At 42.0% G+C, this 19,866-nt stretch overlaps 1 protein-coding gene across 1 annotated transcript in view; it reads right to left on the bottom strand.

The window, feature by feature from the left end:
• adcy1b (adenylate cyclase 1b) overlaps window positions 1–19,866 on the bottom strand; it is a 579,599-nt gene that overhangs the window by 276,783 nt on the left and 282,950 nt on the right. The gene's annotated exons all lie outside the window — the stretch shown is intronic.

The following is a 19,866-nucleotide window of genomic DNA, read 5'->3' as shown; positions in this document are numbered from 1 at the left end:
GTCTCGCAAGTGCTTTCGGAGGTGGGGCCTACTTTCCCTTTTCCCTTAATGTGTTTAGCTTCACAGAATATCCACCAGGTGGCGCATAAAAAACTAAATTTTTATATGTTTTTCATTACGGTTGTTTCCAGAGTTAATGAGGGCACTGCTGTATATTTAACATTATTATTAAAATGGAAAAGTGATGTCAACCTCTTCTTGCCAGCATAACAGCGCATACAGCTATTAAGAAGACTGTTGTAACGACTGACCGGTCGTCTCCAATAGTCTGGATCATTAACTTACTTCACGCTGTGAATTTAGATTGACTTTAGCACCTGGCCCCAACATAATGCTTTGATCAGAAGATCTGCTCTTCTTTTGAGTCTTCTCTGTCTGCATTTTTGGTGACAATCTAATTAAAATGCAATCCTTACAAATGCAAACTTCCAAACAAAAGGCCAGAGAAACATTAGACCTAAAGACTTAAAGTGACCATTTGTTTGAGACAAATAGCTGGATAACACGCAGAAGAGACCATTCTTTAGTTTAAAGATCTCAGCTAAGAGATCAAAATAAGCGGTTTAAATTGTACATATTATATATCCTTGTTAGGGCCCGAGCACACCGGGGTGTGAGGACCCTATTGTTCTTCAAGGAGTTATTATTAGGGCCCGAGCATCGAGGAGCAGGCCAGAATGGCCTGCACCGAAAGGTGCGAAGCCCTATTGTTTTTGCTCTGATTATTATTTGTATTATAATTATTATTATTATTATTATTATTTTACATTTTGGAGCAATTTGGGTGCCTTAACATACTCGAAAACTCTTGAAATTTGGCACAGATATCAGAGTCGTCGGCCATTAGGACCGGTCAAAGGCTGGAACACGGGCGTGTAATGCAAAACCAAACATTGGGGCACAGATCGGGCAAACATGTACGCACATGTATGAAAGTTGGTACACATATAGATCTCATCGTCCCGAACAACTTTCACACTCAAACCCGGGCAACGGCCCAAACTTGACTTTTATTTCAGGCATATTAAGGGCTCTTGGCGTGCTTAGATTAACCTAAAACTTGGCACACACATCAGAGTTTTTGGCTGTTAAGTGTGCACTAAAAGGTCAGATAAAGGCGTGCCTCTTAAGTGGCTCACTAGCGCCCCCGTTTGTGTAAAATGTGGGGTTTCTTTTACCTACAGTCCCCAAATGGGTCAGTAACAACATAAAATAGCCCACCGATATTTACCCACTTGATGCCCTTGCCCACCGTGCATCGTTTTCTCGGAGGTGCGAAAACGTGCGAGGGCCCGCCATCGCTGCTTGCAGCTATATTTATTTTTATTTTTTTCTCCGACTTCAGCGGGACATTAGAGGGCCTAAACATATTCGAAAACAGACGTCAAGAGTGATGAAAATTTACATGTGTTGTAGGCTTTGGAATTAGGCATGGGAAAATGTCTCTAAAGCGCCACCTACAAATTTTCAACGAAGCAGCCCTCGGACTGTGTTGGACGTACAATTACGAATTTCGGTACGCTTCTGTAGCATGACAAGACCTACAAAAAAGTCTCTTGGAGCGAAGCCGTAAACCAAACAGGATGTCAGCTATTCTGAGTTATTTTTGTGATTTGGGCGCAGTTTTTGTCATTTCCAGGCATCATACTTTAACTAACTCCTCCTACAGTTTTCGTCGGATCATCTTCATATTTGGTGAGTGTCATCTTAAGGCCTTTGTGATGATAAATTACGAAGGAATTTTTTTTGATACGTAAAAATTTGTGTCGGTTCTGGCCCGACAAATTTGATGTTTTCCAATGAAACAGGAAGTTGTTGGAACTCATGCATACAATGTCCGATCTGTCCCAAATTTCACATGATTGCTAAGAGTCCTGACCTGAACACATCTACATAACAATTTTCATTTATAGCCATAGCACCACCAGCTGGAAACCTGAAGGAACATGTTTTAGCGCCACTTTCAAATATTGAATGAAGCAGCCCTTGGACATGTCAATAGTCACTTATGGTTATAGCGCCACCAGCTGGCAACAGGAAGTGACATGTTTACAATGATTATGCAATGTCTGATCTGTCCCAAACTTCACATGATTAATAAGAGTCCTGGGGCCTCATTTATCAAACGTGCGTACGCACAGAAGTGTGCGTAAAGTGTGCGTAGGAACAGTTTTACGCAAAGTGTGGAATTTATCAAATTGCACTTATACGTAGAAATGTGTGTAAATATACGCACACCTCTGAGTATGCGTACGCAGAGCATCTAGTGGTAGAATGGGGATACTACATAGGACCCTGTTCCAGTGAGTAAAGAAGTGTCTATTTTTTATCCACAAGCAGGTGTTAAAAATGATTAATGTCAGTATGGTAACAGCAAATAATTATAATGATTTATTTGTGATATGTATCTGTAACTGTGAAAGCTCTACATGTGATTTGTATAAATGAAGTCTCCGACAAATGCTTGACACAGTGCAATGGCTTATCTTGCGTTATTGGAAGACTTGGCAAATAATCCATTCCGCCGGTAGCGCGTTTTCAAAGATCGCGCCAATGATGCTGGTTATATATGCTGCTGTCCAAGGTGGAAAGTTGTCTGTCCTCCTCCAGTTGCACTCGTTTCACGTCGGTGTGCTGTGACGCGTTTTTTTTTTTTTTTGCTGATAATTTAATGTCAAACCACTTTTTTTATTTCTGGAAGTGTTCTCTCCTCATAGTCAACGGAATTAAACTCACTGGTAACATGTTCCCATGCAGATTTGTTTTCTTTCGTTAGTCATTCCTCCCGCACTAAGTAAACCAAACAGGATGTGTTATTAGGATTTAACCTCATCCAGCAGTAACTCAATTTCTGTGTCTGTAAAATTCCTCTTTTACACTCTCTTTGTCATTATTGCGATGAGGGAAAAAGCACAACCACGTGACATATAACGGAAGGTGTTGTCACCATATATGGTTCATTGGAGGCGTTTCGGAATGCAAATGACTATGAACGTGCACGAGCATGGTGCTTAAGAACAAGTGAGATTTATCATCAAGGATTACTTACTGATGTGCGTACTAACCACGTGCGCACGTTTGATAAATCCCGATTTTTTTGTACTTAGGCACATTCTAAATTTCATTCGTAGGTACAAATATAGAACATTTTCTACGCAATGTTGATAAATGAGGCCCCTGGACTGAACACATCTACATGTCAATAGTCACTTATGGTTATAGCTCCACCAGCTGGCAACAGGAAGTGACATGTTTACACTGATTATGCAATGTCTGATCTTTCCCTTACCTCACATTATTAATAAGAGTCCTGGACTGAACATATCTACATGTCAATAGTCACCATGGGCAAGTTACTGAAAATTAGTAATTAGTTACAGTTACTAGTTACTTCTTTTACTCTACCAGTTACTGTATATCAAAAATAATTAGTTACTTAGAAAAGTAACTTTTAAGTTACTTTTATGTCTGCTTTTTAAATGTAAATATGAACAATACTGAACAGTCAAACAGTAAAATGATATGGATGGGCTATTTTACACGTAAGACTCTAATATATCACATACTGTAGGAGCCTATTTTGCTTTAGATTCAACCTTTGAATATTTTTGTTAGAAATTATCTTAATATGTAAACTTAGTTTATTTATGTATATCATTTAGACCATTTACATAAATATTCTGCATGTTTACAAAAATATATAATGTGTTAAAATTGTGTAGTGTCTCTCTAAAAATTTGGAGACAATTGTGTCAACATGTCATATTTTCTAAAATAAATTATAATTTTTCTGATTTCATATTTAATAAGTTAGAAACATCTCCGCTGTGTCCTGCTGACAGGAGCGATGCGCATGCAGCAGATGAGGCAAATTATGGGTCCTCCGAAGGTTAGACCATCTCATTTTAGTTCTCTTTGCGAACTTCTGAGCGCCTTGAAAGGAGGACTGCTCACCTTTTATCGCATGCTTAGTAGGGTGCAGCCCTTGAATTGGAACACAGCTTGTGAAGCTTGCCACAGGGACTGCGCTCTTTGGTCATATATTGTGTGTTTTCTGTTGGATTTAAATGATACACAGGATTAAAGGAAGATATTTAATCAGAAAACGGAGTAGGCTACGTGGATTGTTTTGTCAGATGGACACAGAGCGAGTGGATTGTTTGTTCGGATACGGAGAGACTAAAACTAAAACTAAAAGCGAGCTCACACATACTATGGAGTTTAACACGGGCGTACAGCGCAGTGTGAATATTTTAGTGGAAACAACAATCGTGCATCGTTCTCTTCCATGAAGCCGATGCAAACATCTAAGAATATATGAACATTTCTTAGATTTATTACCTTTGTGGACTACAAATGCAAGTTGATGTCATACTGCGATTGCTTGGTGAAGATAATTTACAAACATGAGACCGGATGGATTATGACTTGCGCACAATTTTAAACAAAGGTATGTTCATGTATGTATGTATTAAACAAAGATTTTTCATGTTCATTCTATATGCACTGTCAGCTTTGATGAAGTGTAATGAATCATTGCGCTGCCAACTACGGTCCTGCGACGTCAGATATGTCTTGTCTAGTTTTTACAAAATAGAGTAACGCGAGTAACGAACTCATTTAAATTTCAGTAATTGTAATTGCATTACTTGATTTAAAAAATACTTCGTTACATGCTCATTACTTGTAAAAGTAGTGGAGTTACTTTGTAACGCGTTACTCCCATCACTGATAGTCCCTTATGATGCCAATAGTAAGTTATGGTCATAGCTCCACCAGCTGGTAACAGGAAGTAACATGTTTACAATGATAATGCAATGTCGGATTTGTCCCAAACTTCACTTGATTGATAAGAGTCCTGGACTGAACACATCTACGTGCCAATATTTACATGTAGTCACTCATACTCACACACACACTCGCTCACTCTCTCTCTCTTTCTCTCTCTCTCATGCTATCTTACACGATGCTACCTCACTGTCATTTGTAATTAGCAACAGGAAATGTGGCACATTATACTACACTTTTAAATGGTTCACCTATGTTTACATGCTTAAATGCCTATTTACTACTGTTCCCTTTAATTCTTATGCCACGGCGTGGCGGTGTCATGTGTGCGAGGGCCCTTCCATCAATGCTTGCAGTTTTAATATTGCATGTTTGTATCTGTAATGTACCACTTTCTTGTAACACTATATGGATGCTTTGTGTATCTTAGCATGTCTCATAATTCACATTTATGAGATTATTATTTAATGTGTGTTTCAAACCATACCTTGTTTACACTCTTAATAATGCCCTTTTCATTTCTTGATCAATGATGTGCTTCATGTTATTCTAACTGATATCAAAATCATTTAAAATTAGTCCAAGTTATTATTGAAACATCTCTGCATTAAACAAACCATGCAGATTAAGTCTTGGAAGAACAAAGACTTGTCTTCCCGCTCAATAAACACCCTTTCGGATTGGTCATCTGAACTTCAAGGGGTTGGTCTCAGCTCAGGTTAAGAGGCGTGCACCCCAATTCATCACAGTTGGCCTAGAGTTCTCAGCTTCCTGCTGTGGGACCCCTGTCCCTCTCTTGGACAGTCTTCCTGGCTTGCACTTTAGCCGAGTTCAGACAATCTACGTGGAACAATCCGCCATACGGAACAACTTAACGGACTCCATCATCTTACGAACACACCTGGATTATCTCTCCCTCCCTGCTCGCACCCGCGCGCATCAGAAACTTCGCACAGCATCACAAAGAGCCAAATGCAAGTATACGCTTGTTTTACTTGCTGATGTTTAAGCTTTACCCCTTATGAAAATTAAGGCGATCCTTAGAGATTTTCAGATTGGCCTAGAGTTCTCAGCTTCCCGCTGTGTGACCCCTGTCCCGCTCTCGGACAGTCTTCCTGGCTTGCACTTCGAGTTCGGACAATCTACGCAGAACAATCCGTCATACGGAACAACTTAACGGACTCCATCATCTTACGAACACACCTGGATTATCTCTCCCTCCCTGCTCGCAACCGTGCGCAACAGAAACTTCGCACAGCATCACAAAGAGCCAAATGCAAGTATACGCTTGTTTTACTCGCTGATGTTTAAGCTTTACCCCTTATGAGAATTAAGGCGATCCTTAGAGATTTTCCGATGGTTTGTGCAGATGTTAAGCCAATCTTTTACTCTCTCTAGCTTTTTCAATCTTTTCTTTCTCATCTATGTTTTATGTTATTGTATGTGTGTATGTTTAGTTAGTTGTTGTGTGTATTTTTTGTAGTTAATAAACCGGTTTTGCATTTTCACAATTGAATTGTTTCTGTGTTCAATGCTCATGAAATTAAAGTCACTATTTCTGCTTTGATACAGCTACAAGCTGCGAATAGCACTGTATATCAGTGAGAAAGTACATTTTAAAGACCATGAAATTAACATTTCTTAGAAGTTAATATACGATTATGGATATGTCTTCGGTGGACGAACATATTAATTAATTGGTATTATCAATTCTGCTACGCCAGGTAAAACCTGATAAATTTTTAGTTTTCACAAGGTGGATTAGTTCACAAGGTGATGGAGTTCACATCGTGTGACGTCAAACTACCGCGAGAGTGATCAGCAGAGGCATTGATCGCATCGTGCATCAGAGCTCCGTCGAGTTTATCATCCAAATCCTATTTTCTGACTACCTTGTTCCTATTTATATAATATAACATATTCGTTTATCTCAAGAATACTTTACCGTGGCGACTATTGAGCAGTACTACCACGTGAAACGATTTATTACTGCTAAACACCCAGTGTTAGCATATAGCCCGCTAGCATCAACAAACAGGTGCCGGTTTTAGCTACCATTTTGCCGATCTAATGGCGGACTCATCCACTGTATGCTATTCAGACCTGTCCTCACCTGAGCGGGAAGCTGTGGAGCAGTTGATACCCGGTTATCGCAGATCCTACGCGACGTACAGCGCCCAGTTCACCCAGGCTCCAGACATCCACAAGCGACCGAGAAGTGCAAAAAGCGAACACCCTACGCGGTGCAGCTTCACGGACCGCGCTCGAGGGAACGGAGACGCCATCGCCCAGAATGAAAGCGATCGGGAAGCCGTGGAGGAGCCGCTGCCCGGCCGTTGCAGATTCAGCGTGCCTCACATCACACTGGCTACAGACGTCCGCAGGCGATCGGGGCGTGCTGCGAGTGAGCTTCCCTCGCGATGTAGCTTCACGGACCGCGTCCAGGTGACCGAAGACGCCATCACCCAACATGAAAGCGGTAAGACTCCGCTTGTTATTGTAACCTGCATTACTTGCAACATGTACAGTTTAGCTTCTTCCATCAGCACAGAGGGGTTTACTTGTGCTAAGTGTATTGAAGTAGTAAGGCTGACGGAGAAGATTGCAGAACTAGAAGCGCGCATCCAAACGCTAGTTGATGACAGCAATACCGCTAATGCTACAAACGCTAATACCGCTAATGCTACAAACGCTAATACCGCTAATGCTACAAACATTAATACCGCTAATGCTACAAACGCTAATACCGCTAATGCTACAAACACTGTTTCGGGTGCGCCTAGTGTTAAACGTAATACACATAGCTCGGTTCCATCATCTGAGTCAAGGGGGCCGACTAACTGGGTGACTGTCAGGCAGCAAAGTCGTTTCCGGTGCCCACCCAAGACCCCCCTGTTAATTTCAAACAGGTTCGATATTCTAAGCAACACACCGACTGAGACGTCTGTTAAAAGTGCCTTGGTCATTGGAGATTCGATACTTAGGAACGCGAACATTGAGGCACCAGCCACCATAGTCGATTGTATACCGGGAGCCAGGTCTTCAGACATTAGATCAAAACTTAAAGTGCTGGCTAATGCTAAGCGTAAGTTTTCTAAAATTGTTATTCACGCCGGCACGAATGACACCAGACTCCGCCAGTCTGAGATCACCAAAGATAATATTAAAGAGATATGTGAAATTGCTAAAACAATGTCAGACAATGTAATATGCTCTGGTCCCCTCCCCGCCTTACAGTAGATGTTCACGACTGGATATCAAAATGGTGCCCTCAGCATAACGTAGGGTTTATAGACAATTGGAAGCATTTTCGGGGGAGACCTGACCTGCTAAAGAGAGATGGCCTCCATCCATCTCAGGAAGGAAGGGCGATTCTCTCTATAAATCTGACCAATAGTCTTACTTCGAATACAGTCTGACTATCCAGGGTACAAGTCAGGCAACAGATGGATCGGCTTAACGTCCATCTGTTAGCTGCCGTGATATGTCAAGATCACTTATATCCCAGCACTTCGAGTCAATCCTACCAGAATATCAACACATTTCAACTGTATCTGTTCCCCAAACAAATAAATACAGAGCACCGCTTGCCACATCTGGTACAAATCTGATTAATATAAAATTAGAAAACAATACATTAACAGATGAACCTCGAATGTTAAAATTCGGCCTTCTTAGCATTAGATCGCTTACCAATAAAGAACCTATTGTCAATGAAATAGTTACAGACCAAAACTTAGATGCACTCTGTTTAACAGAAACCTGGCTTAAAGCAGACGACTACATTAGTTTAAACGAATCCACCCCACAATATTATTATAAACACGAACCTCGATTAAAGGGGAGAGGGGGTGGTGTAGCTACAATATACAACAAAATTTTTAAAGTAAACCAAAAATCTGAAGTAAAATTTAAATCATTCGAACTAATGTTGTTAAATATGGAAATAACCGATCGTAACCACAAACAGCTCTCTTTTGCCTTAGCTACAATCTATAGACCTCCGGGCCACCATGCAGATTTCCTTAAAGAAATAGCAGATTTCCTGTCTGAGCTTGTAGTCACTGTAGATAAAGCTCTTATCGTTGGTGATTTTAATATTCATGTGGATAACCCAAAAGATGCACTAGGACGTGCATTTATGGATGTTCTGAATTCTCTCAATATTAGACAAAATGTGACAGGGCCAACGCATACTCGTAAGCACACATTAGACTTAATTCTGTCACTCGGGCTCAATATTAATGACATCAAAATATCACCTCAGAGTGATGCAGTTTCTGACCATTACCTTGTGTCATACACTGTACTTCTAGATAGGATCACTCAATCCACAACATGCTACAGATTAGCCAGAACAATAATTTCCACCACTAAAGATAGATTTATTAGCACTCTTCCAGACCTGTCCCAAATTAAACATGTAGCAGATAACTGTGACGATCTAGATATTGTAATAGAAAACCTAAACAATGTCTGTTCTAACACATTGGATGCCGTTGCTCCCATTCGAAAAAAGAGAATCAAAGAAAAACCGCCAGCTCCATGGTATGATCATCACACCGCAGCACTCAAAAAGGCAACTAGGAAAATGGAAAGAAATTATAGAAGCACAAAGTTAGAGGTATGGCGTGCAGCATGGAAAGAGAGTGTTAAACAATACAGACAGGCTATTAAAACCGCCAGATCTACCTTTCTTAGCAAGCTTATAAATGAGAATCATAATAACCCTCATTTCCTCTTCAGCACCGTTGCAAAACTGACTAGAAATAAAGAACAAACAGAAACCAATAGTAAACTTCAACACAATAGTAACGACTTCATGAACTTCTTTTCTAACAAAATTACGGCTATAAGGGAAAACATCGTAGCTACCCAGGCAGCCACCACTCTACCCGTTAGTTCACTTAACACTAGACTACCATACGAACATCTTGATTCATTTAAACCTACTACAATAGATGAGCTCTCTAGACTAGTTACATCATCCAAATCATCATCCTGTATATTAGACCCCGTTCCCACAAAACTGCTTAAAGAGGTATTCCCTGTAGTGTCAACCCCGGTTCTAAATATCTTTAACTCATCGCTAGAAATAGGATACGTTCCAACAGCTTTCAAACTAGCAGTTATTAAACCGCTGATTAAAAAACCGCAGCTTGATCAGGGAGAGCTTAATAACTTTAGACCAATCTCAAATCTCCCTTTTCTTTCGAAAATATTAGAAAAGGTAGTGGCAAGCCAGTTACGCACATTCTTGACAAATAATAGTACATATGAAATGTTCCAATCAGAATTCAGGCCCCACCATAGCACAGAGACAGCGTTGCTTAGAGTTACAAATGACCTCCTATTAACATCCGATCGTGGTGAAATCACAATTCTTATATTATTAGACCTTAGTGCAGCCTTTGACACAATAGATCATACAATCTTACTCAATAGACTAGAAAACTATGTTGGTATCAGTGGTCAGGCGCTAGCCTGGTTTAGGTCGTATCTAACCAATCACTATCACTTTGTTTATGTAAATGAGGAAGAGTCATATCACTCCCTGGTTAAATACGGTGTACCGCAGGGTTCGGTTTTAGGTCCTATCCTGTTCTCGTTATACATGTTACCTCTAGGAGACATTATCAGGAAACATAACATCACTGCTATGCGGATGATACCCAGCTTTACATCTCCTCACATCCCAGCGAAACACACGTTTTCTAAGCTAACAGACTGCCTTAGCGATGTTAGTGACTGGATGGCACATAACTTTTTTAAGCTGAACTCCAATAAGACAGAGATACTTATCATTGAACCGAATCGCTACAAACATATGTCAGATTACAAGTTGCACATAGATGGCTGCACTGTGGTGCCATCTTCCACGGTTAGGAACTTAGGTGTGATGTTCGACAGCAACTTATCCTTCGATAGTCATATCGCCAACGTCTGCCGCACAGCATTCTTCCATCTTAGAAATATCTCGAAAATACGCCATATACTGTCTACATCTGACGCAGAGAAGCTTATCCATGCTTTTATGACCTCTAGAATAGACTATTGTAACTCGCTACTCGGGGGATGCCATGCAAATCAAGTAAACAAGCTTCAGCTAGTTCAAAACGCTTCCGCAAGGGTACTTACTCGATCTAAAAAGTATGACCACATAAGCCCAATTCTGGCATCTTTACACTGGCTACCAGTTAAATATCGCATACAATTTAAAATATCACTAATCACCTACAAAGCTTTAAATGGCCTAGCACTCTCATATCTTAGAGAATTACTATCAGAATACAATCCATCACGCACACTACGGTCGCAAAATTCTGGTCTCTTGATTATCCCTAGACTATCAAAAGTGTCTAAAAGTGGAAGGTCATTTTCCTACTTAGCCCCTAAGCTCTGGAATGATTTACCAACCGATGTCCGAGAATCAGACACAGTCGATAATTTTAAATCTAGACTTAAAACTTTTCTCTTCAACAAAGCATTCGCATAATTTGTCTAGTAAAAGTACTTAACTCGAAATAATTATCTGTACGGAACAAAGCACTCGCGGTCATAACACAGACCAACCAAATAAATAAATAAAAACCTTATCTTAACCTATAGTCGGATTGCGATTTTGGAACTTTTGTGTGAACCTGCATTAACGACGACAGTGGGGCTTCCGGCCTTAGTCAAACGGGTTGGCACGTATGGTTGGGTTGTGATTTTGGCGCTTTCTTGTATCTTGCGAATAGTATGCCATACAGACCCGTTTGCCACTGAACCTGCATTAACGACGACAGTGGGGCTTCCGGCCTTAGTCAAACGGGTTGGCACGTATGGTCGGGTTGCGATTTTGGCGCTATCTTGTGTCTTGTGAATAGTATGCCATACAGACCCGTTTGCCACTGAACCTGCATTAACGACGACAGTGGGGCCTCCAGCCTTAGTCAAACGGGTTGACACGTATGGTCAGGTTGCGATGTTGGCGTTTTTTTCGTGATCTTGTAAATAGTATGCAATATAGACCCGTTTGCCACTGAACCTGCATTAACGACGACAGTGGGGTTACAGGCCTTAGTCAAACGGGTCGACAGGTTTCATTTTCTCTTAAAAATCGGAAGGTGACCCTTAGTTACCATACCGTCGCAGTGGGCCCCCAATTTGAAAAATCCTCAACTGTGGATAAAACAATTATGCCTCAATAGTTAGTCTGTCTGAAACTAAGCTGATTAAACCACATCACTGTGTGACACTTGCATTACATGTGAACGGCCCCTACGCTAATATGATTTTGTTTTTCTCTCCCTGTCTCGTCCCTGGGTCCCATTGACCCTGAGGACAATGGGACAAACAGACCCAGTTCCGGTAGATGTGAAAGTCGGCACACCTCTGATCTACTGGTCGTCCTTCAATGTGATGCCCAGCTGATGCCTGACCAACGACCACCGGCAGGACCCGCTTAATATCCGCTTAATATCCGCTTAATCTCTGCTTAATCTCCGCTTAAGCTCCTTATCCGTTTATATGTGTGTATATACATGTATATCTCCCAAGGGTTTTTCCCTCCTAGGACTTTTATTTTTATTTCCTCTGCTAAACAACCCGGGGTTTTTGTTTTTTTTCTCCTAGGGGGTTTTTTACCCCGGGGAGGTAGCCTGCTTGGGCTTAACTTAGCTTCTTCTTCTAGACGTTACATTAGTAATATGCTCGCTCATAATGTCGCGTCATAGCCGCAGCAAATTTGACTGCTTATGCTATTGTGTATTATGTTATGCTATCTGTCGTTTTTCTGTGCTTTTACTGCTTCTATTAATGTAAAGCTGCTTTGAAACAATTGAGCATTGTGAAAAGCGCTATATAAATAAAATTGAATTAAATTGAATTGAATAAATTTGTATAGTTAATCACAGTTAATTATACATGACATTCCCTTTTGAGCTAAAATCTAAGATTCCCTTGGGAATCCCCGTAGTGTTCGGTCGGAGGTTCATAGTGTTTGAAATAACATTAATCCCCTCTGTAATGTGCCTTGAAATAAAACTTATCAGACCCAGTTGTAAGAACTCCGTACTTTATTATTCACTCACATGGTAAGTACTGCTGTCTACTTCTCTCCCTCGTGTCCTGCATTGTATCAACCTAGAGCTCCCCCTAGTGGCTTACTCCAGAACACCACATATCCCTCTCTCTTAAGAACAAACATACCATAACCACTTTGTCTTGTTACTAGTAACAGTAAAGAAACATTTTTGACAATTTCTTTTTTTTAGCCTTTTGATAGTAGTAATCCCACAATATAATTTGGAATCAAAACATTGTTAAGCAAGTGTTATAATAATAATACAATTACTAAACCTTCAATATTATCCTAACAGATAACACTCACAGAACATTCACAGAACAGTTGTAATTTTCCTTAAACTGCAGAAACACAAATGATGTATTATTTATGCCTTAAACCACATTTTACATCACATAATCCCGAACCCATGCAGGGGCATGCCTACTCCGAACTACAGCAGGTTGTTTCTCCCCTACTGGTTTAATGTTACAAGAGTCAAATAATGGCAAATCACTGGACTCCTCTGTTTCGCTTGGAGTGAGTGCAGGTGCCAGGTGAGATGCATTCCAGCATCATCCATCTGAGAGTTTATATGTGTACAGTCCTTTCTTACCCACAACCCTCAGGGGTTTTCCAAATTTAGACTGCATTTTTGGCACAATTCCAGGTCTCTTAACACGGACATAGGATCCACACTGAAATGAAACATGCTTTGCGCTGTGTTTTCTGTCAGTGTACTGTTTGATTTTTACCTGTTTCTCTCTCACATGTGAAGCAAGCTGTTGAGGTGAGGGCGATTTATGTGCAGGTGGTAAGTGCAAACCTGACACGTTAAGTTTGGTTAACATGGGTCTGCCATGCAAGAGCTCAGCTGGTGTGCACTGTGTTGTGGCATGAGGCGTTGAACGGTATGCCTGCAGAAAGTCTTTAGTAAACTCCTTCCACCTTCTTCCTTCCAGTGATGCAGTCTGTAAGCTATCCTTTAAGCTGCGGTTGAAGTGTTCAACTTCCCCGTTTGCTCTCGGGTAGTACACAGATGATGTCCTGTGTATGATTCTCCTGTTTCCCTGTAGACAGGAGACAGGAACTGTATCACGGACTGGGTGGTTGGATGTGAGACAAATGCTATTTCAGGCCACTTACTGTAATAGTCCACCAGAGTGACTACAAAGCGACAGTCCAGGGGTGCTGCATCAAAAGGACCCATGAAGTCTATGGCTGTTTCCACTGCTGCGTCCATGCCAGGCCACCAGTAGAGTTCTCTCAGCCTCCTTTTCGTCCTCACGATGCCCTGATACGTGTCATGTGCGAGCGTGATGAGCTTGGGCTGGAGGCATTCTCGAACTAGGAGGCGGCTGGTCCCACGCACCACACAACTATCCTGGAGTGAAAGTTCATGGCGTAGTTGAAAATATGGCTGTACAGCACGGTCCAGTGCTTTTGCACACCTCGGCCATTTTGAAGCGATTAGTCTGCGAAGTTCAGCTTGAATAGGGCAAGAATCACATGCTGCTTTGAACTCAGAGCTAGTTATTGCAGTAAGCGTAGAAGTGAGCGTTACCACTTCAACATCATGTTCCAGACTGGGTTCAGTACCAGGCAGTGGTAAGCGAGATAAACAGTCTGCGGTCACATTCTCACACCCTGGCTTATACTGAATGTCATATGTAAATGCCATCAGCCTAGCTGACCATCTGGCTATGCGCATACCTGCTCTGCCTTGACCCTTTGATGTCAAAAGAGTGGTCAGTGGGCTGTGATCTGTCTGCAGTATGAAGTGTCGTCCCCACAGGTAGGTCCTCCATCTTTCTGTGGCCCAAACACAAGCCAGTGCTTCCTTTTCTATCGTGGAGTACTTCCTTTCTGCTGCTGTGAGGGTACGTGAAGCAAATGCTACTGTTCTCTCAGTATTGTCTGCATGCAGCTGTGTAAGAACACCTCCAATTCCATAGTCTGAGGCGTCTGTAGTGGTTAGTTCTGGGATGAACAGTGCGAGAGCAGCGCTATTCACAATCAGACTCTTAACGGTCTCAAAGCTTTCCTGAGCCTCAGGTGACCATATGAATGGAACAGAGCCCCGTAAGAGCATGCGCAGTGGCTCCACCACGGTAGCAAAGTTTGGTATAAACTTGGAGTACCACAATGTAAGTCCCAGAAATGAACGAAGACTAACCTCATCAGTTGAGGGCGGAGCGTCCACCACTGCAGAAACATGCGAAGCATCCGGCTTCAGTCCCTGCCCAGACAGCTTGTTACCCAGAAATGATAGTTCTGGCTGTCTAAAGTGACACTTTGCTGTGTTCAGTTTCAGTCCTGCATTGTCAATTCGCTGCAGCACAGATTGCAGGTTATCATCATGTTCCTTGAGTGTTGCTCCTGTGACCATGATGTCGTCTAAGTAGCAATGAACTCCAGACTGACCTTTCAGTATTTCAGACATCATCTTCTGGAAGCAGCTTGGAGCTGAGGCCAGTCCATACGGAACCCTTTTAAAACGAAATAATCCATCATGCGTAATAAACGCAGTAATGTTCCGACTGTCCTCATGCAACACAACCTGATGGTAAGCACTTTGGAGATCTAATGTGGAAAACATTCTATCTTCACACAGGTTGGCGAACATCTCCTCCATGTGAAGAAGAGCAGGCATGCCGGCAGGCATCCTTTCACTTCAATTGCATCACCCCCAAAACTAACTAGACCGAGTTTCAGTGATGAGAGGGGTGCTCGATTGAACATTGCAGTGTAAATGGACATTGGTAATATAGACACAGCTGATCCAGTATCTACCATTAGCTCTACGTCCTGTTTTTGTCCTGTGCTTACACTTATTTGTACTGTACACATTATTTTGCCACAGTCACAAGCAGAATGTTCAATATTTAACACAGTCACTTCAGGCACTGTAATTTCACTCACCCGTTTGGTTCCACGACATGTCTTAGCATAATGTCCTTTTTTGTTACAGTTCCTGCACACCGCATCCTTAGCGGGGCATCCGGGAAAATTAGCTGCGTGCTGCTCGGATCCGCAGCGGTAGTAGGTAAGTGAGCGAGTGGATTTGCGAGGTCCGCGCATCGCGCTGATTTTGCCTTTGCTTCGTCTGGGTCTGTTGTGTTGCTGAACAGCTTGCACGGAGTTATCCGATGACGTTATCATCGCTTTGGCCTCCGCTGTGGCAGTTTCAATCTGCCGCGCGACCGTCACAGCTTTCTTAAGGTCCAGTGGTACTTCATGCAGCAGCTGTTCTCTAATGCGAGCCGAATTAGTCTTTTCAATCAGCTGGTCGCGGATCATCTCGTCCTCCATAGCGCCGAATTCACAGGTGGCGGCGAGCTCAGGCAGGGCAGCCACGTACTGGTCTGCGGTTTCACCCGCGCGTTGGCTTCGTTGGCGAAAGCGATAACGTTCAGCAACCACATTAACTTTTGGGACAAAAAAGTCCTTAATTGCACTCAAAGCAGAAGCGTACGTATCATCTTCCTGTTGACTTACGTTCAGGGAATAGAACAGTCTTTGCCCCGAGGCAGTTTATCAGAAGAGCATGCTTCCTAGCCGTAGATAGCTCCTCTCCCAGAGCCAGCAAGAAATTATCGAAAGTTTTAATCCATGCTGTAAACGGAATCTGCGGTCCTCCCGGTGTTTGCAGGAATGGGGTAGGTTGGCTTAAACTAAAAGCCATCCTCGTCGCCAATATGTAAAGTGCCTTGAAATAAAACTTATCAGACCCAGTTGTAAGAACTCTGTACTTTATTATTCACTCACATGGTAAGTACTGCTGTCTACTTCTCTCCCTCGTGTCCTGCATTGTATCAACCTAGAGCTCCCCCTAGCGGCTTACTCCAGAATACCACACCCTCCTCCCACTGAAATGCTACATTATAATGGTGGAGAATGCACGGGCAGATTTAAACATTATTTTCTGAGCAAACCAGTTACAAGTCAAATGTGTTTTGCATTGTGTGAATAAAAAATAACTATCAGCTATAACTGATTTCGTTCTTTATTTGTATGAATGAAAATGTATTTTCCTGTATGATTTTCAGGATGTAACAGACTCGCGCCCCTGTTATGTATAGTTAACTGCAGTCTTTAAGGTAACCGTATTAATAAACATTTGATACGCTGCATTACCGTCTGTTTCCGCCTAATAAAGAGCAGAATTCCTTTATTTAGAGCGACGAGGTGGTCGAGTGAGTACTCCCATCTGCTAAGGCCTTTTTTTGTTAAATCTCCAGGAAATGATTTACAATTAGAGAAGCTGTCTATTGTATGTTTCCATTTTTATTCACATACGTGGATTTTTTAAATTGGAAGCACCGAGGGTAAGACTTTTCAATTTTAAAGGAGATGAAAACTTGATCAAGTATTTATAGTCACAACGTATGATAAAGCACGTTTTACTCTTGTTTATTACGTGTCCCGGTAAGCCAAAAGAGGCACGTAGCGGCCGCCGATGAAATTACTATATAGAAGCGAATCTTTGTCAGTTTAAACCATACTACCTAGTTCTAACACTAGATGTCAGTCTTGAGTGTCTAACAATTCTCCTTCTCCATTACTCTACGCCTGACTTCCGCATTCTTTGTTTGTTGGACGAAATATCGCCATCTGGTGGGGAAAGCTTGTTTGGTCCTCTCATAAACTCTTTTGGGAGTGTATGACAAGAGTCAAACCTGGACTTTTGACCTAACTTCAATAACTGGGTTATTCTACTACTTTGTAGTTTTATTTCCTACATGTTGAATGTTATGGTCTTAAATTATAAATAATAATTAATATTGCTGTGGCTTTATTCATTTATTATTTCTTTATTTAATTTGTATTTTATTTTTATTTATTTTATTTTTATTTTATTTCATTTTTTTGCTGTTCTCTCTCACTCCTTACTTTCCTGTTCTCTTTTCTATTGTAGAGATTGTATTTCAATTAAGTTTAAAATTAAATTCAATGCAGTTTGATTTATTTTAAATTTTAATTGAATCAATTCTTTACTGTGAATAGAACCCGGCCACTCTAGCTAAGCCACTCCCCTAGCTCGCATGACTCCATAGTGCCCTCTCCGTGTGAGGCCCTGTCATTAAATCTAGGGTAGAGAACCTGCTAAGCTGAGGGAACCCCTTTTCATCTATGTTTTCATCTCTATACTTTTCATTTCTCAGCCTTCTGACTTTGTCTGTTTGGCTGTCTTATTTTATTTTCAGTTTTATTTTTATTTGAAACTCTTTAATTTTTATTCATTTTGTTTTCAGCAATTTATCTTTCCCATCCTTATTTTCTTTTTATTTAATTTTTTTTATCATTATAATTAATTAACTTTAATTATTTTGATCTTATTTTATTTTGGGCTGAAAGACCATATCTGCACAAACCATGAGAAAATGTATTAGTAATGCGACCGATTAACCAAATGTCTGAAGCGACCAATAGGTTAAAACACATCATCCATTCACTAAACTTTTTTCCCTTTTTACCCACACTAATTATCTGCGCTGCCGAAGCAAGGCCCTGATAATAGTTTTTTATTTGTGCCAGTAGCTGATCACGTCAGTTAGACCTGCATAGCCCATATTTTTATTTATTTTAGCTCGTTAAAACTGTGCAGACTTGTATTGGCTCTTTGTGTTCTGTCACCTACCAGTGCGCCAACGTGTCCAGATCACCCAGCCCTGCCAACCACTGTGACCAGCTAGAGGCATGGCTCAACGATCTGACATCTGACCTCCTGCCCAATGTCGCCAACGATCTCCAGCACCGAGACCGAGAGGAACGGGATGGCAGCCTGGATGAGATAATAGCCCGTGATTCAACACAGAGCTACAGCCACAAGGAGATGGCAAGGATCACAGGTGGCATTGCTCACAACCTCATCATCCAGCTAAAGCGAGACGAAAGAACGTCGCCCACCTGGAACAGGATGCAGCAACGCTAAAGCTCCAAGCAAAGGAAGCCTGGAGGAATCAGGAGGACGCGCAGACTCGTCTAGATCGGCTGACACAGGAATCCAAGGATCAGCAGCAGCTGATTGAGGAGGAACACAAGAGGATAAAGAACGAGGCGAGACAACTTCACAAGGCCATGTCACAACTCCACACAGACACCGAGCACAGAGAGCAGCAGGAAAAGACCGCCAAAGAGGAGCTGTTGGGAAAGCCCCTGGAGGCCGAAAGTCTTCTGGTAAGAGCCAAGGCAGAAACAACGTGATGCCAAGTCCAAGGCCTACGAAAACCACCTGCAAGCTGCTCAAGCTGAAGTTCAAGTTCTTATTTAGCCCCATCACCAACCTAAGGACGAATGTGATTCCATCAAAAAGGACTGTTATATGGTTTCAGAATGCAAGCTGAGCCATTGAGAGAGAAACCACCATTCTCCTCTCATCTAATCAGTGTCTCTGCACTACCCCACCAAAGCTTCCTTCTGAAAAAGAGGGGGGTGAGAGCCCACCCAACTGTTAAGAACTTTGGCAGCCAGCGTCCATGACCCTCTCACAAGAACACAAGGGGGGTGGGGCCAACACCTTTCCCAACGATGTCTACAGACACACGGCGTGGCCCAAAGACCTCAACAAGCTTGCTAGAAACAGTCCAACATTTAGTCCAAACGCTGCAGTTGGCCATGACATCCACGATTACCTGAACATTGACCTTTATATGCAAACGCTGCCTAATGTAACCACGAGAGACAAGCTGTATCTGCTATGGACTACTTCCAGCCGTTAGGTGAGGAGCTTCCTGGACCGGCAGTCAGAAAGTGTCAAGTTGGATTATAAACGGGTTGGCACGTATGGTTGGGTTGTGATTTTGGCGCTTTCTTTGTCTTGCGAATACTATGCCATACAGACCCGTTTGCCACTGAACCTGCATTAACGACGACAGTGGGGCCTCCAGCCTTAGTCAAACGGGTTGGCACGTATGGTCGGGTTGCGATTTGGCGCTTTCATGTGTCTTGTAATAGCATTCCATACAGTCCCGTTTGCCACTGAACCTGCATTAACGACGACAGTGGGGCCTCCAGCCTTAGTCAAACGG

Source organism: Misgurnus anguillicaudatus, chromosome 2, assembly GCF_027580225.2.
Source record: "Misgurnus anguillicaudatus chromosome 2, ASM2758022v2, whole genome shotgun sequence".
NCBI classification, from domain to species: Eukaryota; Metazoa; Chordata; class Actinopteri; order Cypriniformes; family Cobitidae; genus Misgurnus; species Misgurnus anguillicaudatus.
This window is presented reverse-complemented; position numbering and strand designations above follow the sequence as displayed.